This window comes from Myotis brandtii, unplaced genomic scaffold (genome assembly GCF_000412655.1).
Source record: "Myotis brandtii unplaced genomic scaffold, ASM41265v1 scaffold750, whole genome shotgun sequence".
NCBI classification, from domain to species: Eukaryota; Metazoa; Chordata; class Mammalia; order Chiroptera; family Vespertilionidae; genus Myotis; species Myotis brandtii.
The window spans coordinates 313,433-319,851 of record NW_005370992.1 but is presented as its reverse complement, the minus strand read 5'-3'; positions in this window follow the sequence as shown (position 1 = coordinate 319,851).

The window sequence follows — 6,419 nt, the reverse complement described above, 5'->3', positions numbered from 1 at the left end:
TGTATAAAATTTCTTAAAAATAATAGAGGAGCCACTTCCTATTTAATCTCTGGTTTCCTTGATTCATGTGTGCTGGCTAATGGAGAAATTGCATCATAGATCAGTTGTATTAGAGTATATTTCACATCTTGCTAAAAAGCACACAAAATTCCCCTAGCCAGGGCTACAACTGAATCTTCATTAGTCCACTTCACCAATCAATCTGGCCAATTCCTTCCTGATGGCAATATATATAGATGAATCAGTGAATCTCATGGTTGTACGTTTTTCTTTCCACATTTTGTTGTAAAATTTGTTATGTGGGCACAAATAATGCTGTTTGAGATATATGGAAGGTAAATATGGCATTTAGTAATTCCATAGATGGTTGTGCAGGCAGAATAATTCCTGGCAGAAAAGCAAAACCACATGTAAATTAACTATATTTTCCAGGGAGATCATAACATTAACTATGCATCTCTAATGTAGTCACTCTGCTTCTAAATGGCTGGTTAGTCCCTCTGGGAATGGTTTCTCATTGGGTCCTTCACTCTGATCTCTGCTGTTGGCAGCTAGCATGGTTATCAATGGTATAAGTTTTGATGAGGTGAAGCCCATATGTTCGAGCTCAGGCATAGACTTCATCTTTCTGGAGCTCATTGAACGATCACTAGGATTGCTGAGAAAAGTCTGGCAGACATTGTTAACCAAAAAGTTTATCTTGTCCATCTGGTTAATGAAAATCTCTTCTACTACTTAGGTGAGCATTGTCAAGGAACCCAAGTAGGTGCATACTCACTGGCGCATTCATGAAAGTCTATTCACATAATAATTGTCCACTCATTCTTATTAGTAATCTTTCCATCTGTCCTTTCCAACTGCTTCATCATGAAGCCAAACTACTAGCAACTGGTTATGAATAAATTATCCTACTATCTCCCTTTCTAGGCAAATTTGACAGGCTAAAATTTCTCTTGATGGGGGTATTGTAGTTCCTTGCTGCTCTCAGGACCATCGTGATGTGAGAATCAGTGCTGCCACCAGTGGTTCACAACCTTCCTAATGCCGCGACCCTTTAATACAGTTCCTCATGTTGTGGTGACCCCCAACCATAAAATTATTTTCGTTGCTACTTCATAACTATAAGTTTGCTACTGTTATGAATCGTAATGTAAATACCTGATATGCTATATGTGTTTTCCGATGGTCGCGACCCACAGGTTGAGAACTGCTGGCTGCCACATTCAGGTTTTCCCATCTGTCAAAGAGTGGAAAGAATCATTTATAAGTCAAACCAGCCTCTTTTCTTTTATTTTCCTTGTCTTGTCAGTTCTTCATAGGAACACTCTACATGTGTGCACACATGCTTGCAAATGTGCATACTAGTACATGAGTAATGTGTTTTTTTCTCTGAGGTTTTAGATTTTAGGGTTTCGGTCTAGAGTAAAACAGATTAGGTTGTTTTTTAAAGCATAAAAACAGTGCCCAAAACTTTACATGTGGTTACAAGTAGTGGGCAGAAAGATAGATACAAATTCCCCTTCCAGAGGATTAGGGAAAAGGGTAATATCTGTCTGATGTTAGAAACATACATCTTGTTCCCCTTCTTTACCTCATTATCAAAAAAACAAAAGAAAGAAAAGCAATTGCTTTCTTCTATTTAATCCCATTAATATTTGTCAGAGTAAAACCTGTAAAATTAAAGAAGTCCAATTTAGCAGTTTCAATGACCTCACAGTTGACAGTAGTAGATTGTGGAATGTAAAATTCCTACTTAAGTAATATTGTGCTCAGTTATTTCTTTCCAAGTGAAGATGATTGAGCTAGTTAATTAAAAACTGTTGACAACTATATATATCAGCGGTTCTCAACCTGTGGGTTGCCAACCTGTGGGTCGCAACCCCTTTGGGGTTTGAACGACCCTTTCACTGGGGTTGCCTAAGACCATCGGAAAACACATATATAATTACATATTGTTTTTGTGATTAATCACTATGCTTTAATTATGTTCAATTTGTAACAATGAAAATACATCCTGCATATCGGATATTTACATTACGATTCATAACAGTAGCAAAATTACAGTTATGAAGTAGCAACGAAAATAATTTTATGGTTGGGGGTTACCACAACATGAGGAACTGTATTAAAGGGTCACAGCATTAGGAAGGTTGAGAACCACTGGGATAGAGCGTCGGCCTGTGGACTGAAAAGTCTGGGGTTAGATTCCGGCCAAGGGCACAGCCTGGGTTGTGGGCTTGATCCCCAGTAGGGAGCGTGCAGAGAATCAATGATTCTCTGTCATCATTGATGTTTCTATCTCTCTCCCTCTCCCTTCCTCTCTGAAATCACTAAAGAAATGTATTTTTTAAAGTTGTTTTGAGTATTAAAGAATTTAATATATATATTCAGAAATTAAAATGTTCTGGTATATATCAAAACAATAAATATTAAGTCATAATATTATTATGAAAACTTTTGTTAGATTGAATGTAATTGTTAATATATATGAAGTCCTAGTTAAAAAAAAATAAATGCATTAAGGATGCCATTTTTTGTCCACTATCATGTCAGTCAAAATAAATTATATATCATTCAAATTGAGATATAAAGAAACACATACCCCTTTTTTAGAACTGCACTTACATGCAAAATCTGTGCCCTTAGTGATTTTTGTGCAGCAGTTCAAAACAAGTAGGGTTTAAGCTAGAAAAATGACATTTCACAAAATCACAAAATGTGCCTTTAAACAGCATAATGGCTTTAATGCATTTTAATTAGCTATCTGGCAAATCAACAGATGTACATGACCAAGCTTGCATAATTTATCTACTAACAATAGTGTTGGTGTTTTTTAAGAGCTTGTAACAGTGCCTGCATTAAAGGTCTTAATAGACCATTGATTTCTAGCCTAGCAATTTGCAAGAGTTTTTCAAACAGTACCTTTTTGAAAATGTCAATAAGATATATGTTTTCCTTTCCTAAATTAATGTAATGTATAGTATGGTTGGTACAAGTACTTTCTCACCACTGATGCTAGGGGTATGTCAACTCTATATTACAGCTTGAAGTTTTCATAGACATGAGTTATAATACATACCAGAGTCTAAATGTCCCAATTTATTTGATCTTTTCTCAAGGAAGTACTTCTATTCATGAGTTTGGGTAGCATATTGGTTTAAGGGTCACACTCTGGAGGCAGATAACACGCAATCAATTCCTGGCTGTGTGACTTATCTACCTTAAGCTCATTAAGGCTCTGTTTTTCCCCTGCAATGTTAGTTAAATAAAAATATTTTTGTTTGTTGTAATAAAAAAAGTGTATAGGCATGTGGGAGTTCTTTCTTTATTTTATTTTATTTTTTGTTAATCCTCACCTGAGGATATTTTTCCATTGATTTTTTTTTTTAATGAGTAGAAGAGAGGGGAGAGAGAGAGAGAGTGAGAGAGAGAGAAACATCAATTGATTGCCTCCCAGACTTGCCCCAACCCAGGCTGGTTATCGACCCTGCAACCCAAGTATGTGCCCTTTACAGGGAATCAAACCTGAGACTCTTCAGTGAACAGGCTGATGCTCTAAACAATGAGCCATATTAGCCAGGGCATGTGTGAGTTCTTTAGTTAATAATTTACTTGCTTTGAAATTTGTTTATTAATGAATTGTGAAATCAGGCACTTTAATCTTAATTTTGGCAAATATAAAAAAAAGAGCATTCAAGAAGTAGGTTAATTAGTTTCTGGAGATATATATGTATATATATATGAATAGATATAGATATAGATATAGATATAGATGATAGATATATAGATATAGATAGATATAGATAGATATAGATATATATAGATAGATATAGATATAGATATAGATATAGAGGGAGAGAGAGATAGAGATAGAGATGATAGAGATAGATATAGAGATGATAGAGAGAGATAGAGATAAAATTTTTTTTCTTCCTAAGATGTTCTAAAGTAGCAAAGTGACGAATAAACCCTTATGGGATCTAAATGACCTCATTGAGCACAACTTATAGGGCCTGTTTCATGAAAGGGCTTCTGGCCTTTTGCCTCCAACAGGCCTTTGATCAAGGAGGGAGTTAACCCATGGACAAATACTTGACCAATGGAAGAGAGAAGCCATTCTCTAACTTTTTTCCTCTCTCTTTATGTGGAAAGTACATAATGTGAATGAAAATTATGAGGTTAGGAAAAGATAGGAAAGAAAGAAGCCTCAGTAAGACCTGGTGACTGGTGATATCACAGTTATAAATGCTTTGTTTTAAAAGACCACATCAATGTTTCAGATTCCATTCTCTGAGAAGGAATGCACTTACATAGAAGCAGTTCTCTGAGATACAATCAATAGATAGAGTTAAAATTAATTTCTGTTGGAATATTTTCCCAATTGAAATTATTTTTTCAGGACATTAAGTGAGGACAATGATTAATATGACTGTCATTCTGTTGAGTATAAAAGTGAGTTCTTCATTGACCTTCCTGTCCTTAGGTACCACTAAATCTCTGCATTCATCTTGGGCAATATTTAATATTGTATTATAGGAAAATAAATTAACCTGGAATAACTTCTAAAAAGACTAGACTTTAACTTGCTCTCTCAGAGCAATAGTTGTGGACAACTACTGTGTTTCTGAGTAAACTTTAACCCAAATTTTAAAATGAGACAAATTGGAGTCCTGACATTGAACTAATCACTTTCTGAGGTCCTGAAGGATACATTTATGCAGCTGAAAGGCAAAGCTGAAGAAATCTGAATCCCCCCTGGAAAATTATTCAGATTCACAATGAGTAGAATTTTTTTGCTGGGAGGGGGATGATTTTAATCTGTTTGGAATTTTAATTTACAAGATCAAAATACTTTAGTTTTGTTTGCAATTCCTTCAGTCTTTCAAATTTGACTCTCAAGGAGATTTAATTGAAGAACTTTAATTTTCCTTGGGAACTTCATAATGCAATGTTTTAAGCAAATATCAGGCCCCTCTATGTTGCTGGCATTTTTTACATGCTTTTTACATGTGAATATTGTAGTATATATTATTTTTTATTTTATTATATATAGAACATTCGATGGGCTATGTTGGACAATGAAAATAAATACCTTCTGGGAAGCTAAATAAAATAGGGAGTGAAATTTCAAATTTAAGTTCAACCTGTCCTTATAGTATATATACCTATTTTGTTGTTTGATCCATTGAGGCAAACATTCTACTACTCAAAAAAAGTCCTACGAATAGTTACAAAGCCAGTTTGTAAAGTGTGAGCATACTCCTGAAGGTGGCAGATTGGTAACTGTTATTCCCTACATAAGGATCACAGCCATACAAGTTTTAACCCAAAGAATTGAAAGGACAGAGCCTTGTCATTTTTTGCAAAGAAAATTCCTTATGCCAATCCCTTAAAGGAAATTGGTCTTAAGAAATTATGGGATCTTGTTAAACCATCTCTAAAAGGCTCTTGTCTCTGCATATATTGCTGGATCTTCCAACCCACAACACAGGCAATCAGAAAGGGAAGACAAATAAAGTAGAGCAAAGACAAGATGTACACCACATGGGTGGGTTGGAACACACCTACGAATGAATGAAACGTGCATCAATTTTCATTTGTTTGTTTCTGACTTTGGTGACTACTATATCCTGCAAATCAGGGTCCTTTGTCACAAACTAAACACTCGCTCTTTTAAAATTTTACTTATTTATTTATGTATTTATTATTATCATTATTATTATTATTATTTTAATCAGTTTTTTTTTCTACCTTCTTCCCCTAGATACTCATTTAGCTTAACAAATATCAAGGGGAAGGTAGAGAAAGTACAGTCTCAGCCACTGATTTCAGCCAAAGAGATGATCTGGTTAGCAACAATGTGCCTAAGTCTTAAAATGGCTGCTGCTTCCCTTCCCATTCCAAATCACCCACAAATCTCTCTTGTGTCCCACCCTTACCAGAAATATAATAGAGAATTCTGGGAAGCATAGTTTAACCTAGCAAGGTCACACATTACAAAGCCATCACACCACTTTTTCCCCTTTTGAAGAGGAGGGGACTCTTGTAAGCTATATCTACACTAATAAAAGAGAAACATGGTAATTAGCGTATGACTGCTACACTTTTCATTGTCTAATCAGTGAGTATATGCAAATTAACTGTCAGCCAAGATGGCAGCCGGCAGCCAGGCACTGAAACGAGCAGGGAGGCTTGCTTGCTGCGGACGCCAACGTTCCCCGCCTCACTTGCCGGCCTCTCAGTTGCAACTCTAAGCAACTATGTACTATGTTGCAAATAAGAAGCTAAACAAAACCCCAGAAACCGGCTTTCATTCAGCCAGGATTCATCCAGCCAGACCGCAACATTGTATCGATATTTTCAGCAGCGAGGCCTCAGAGCTAAAGCTGGCCCAGAATAAAAAAAAAAAAAAAAAGAAA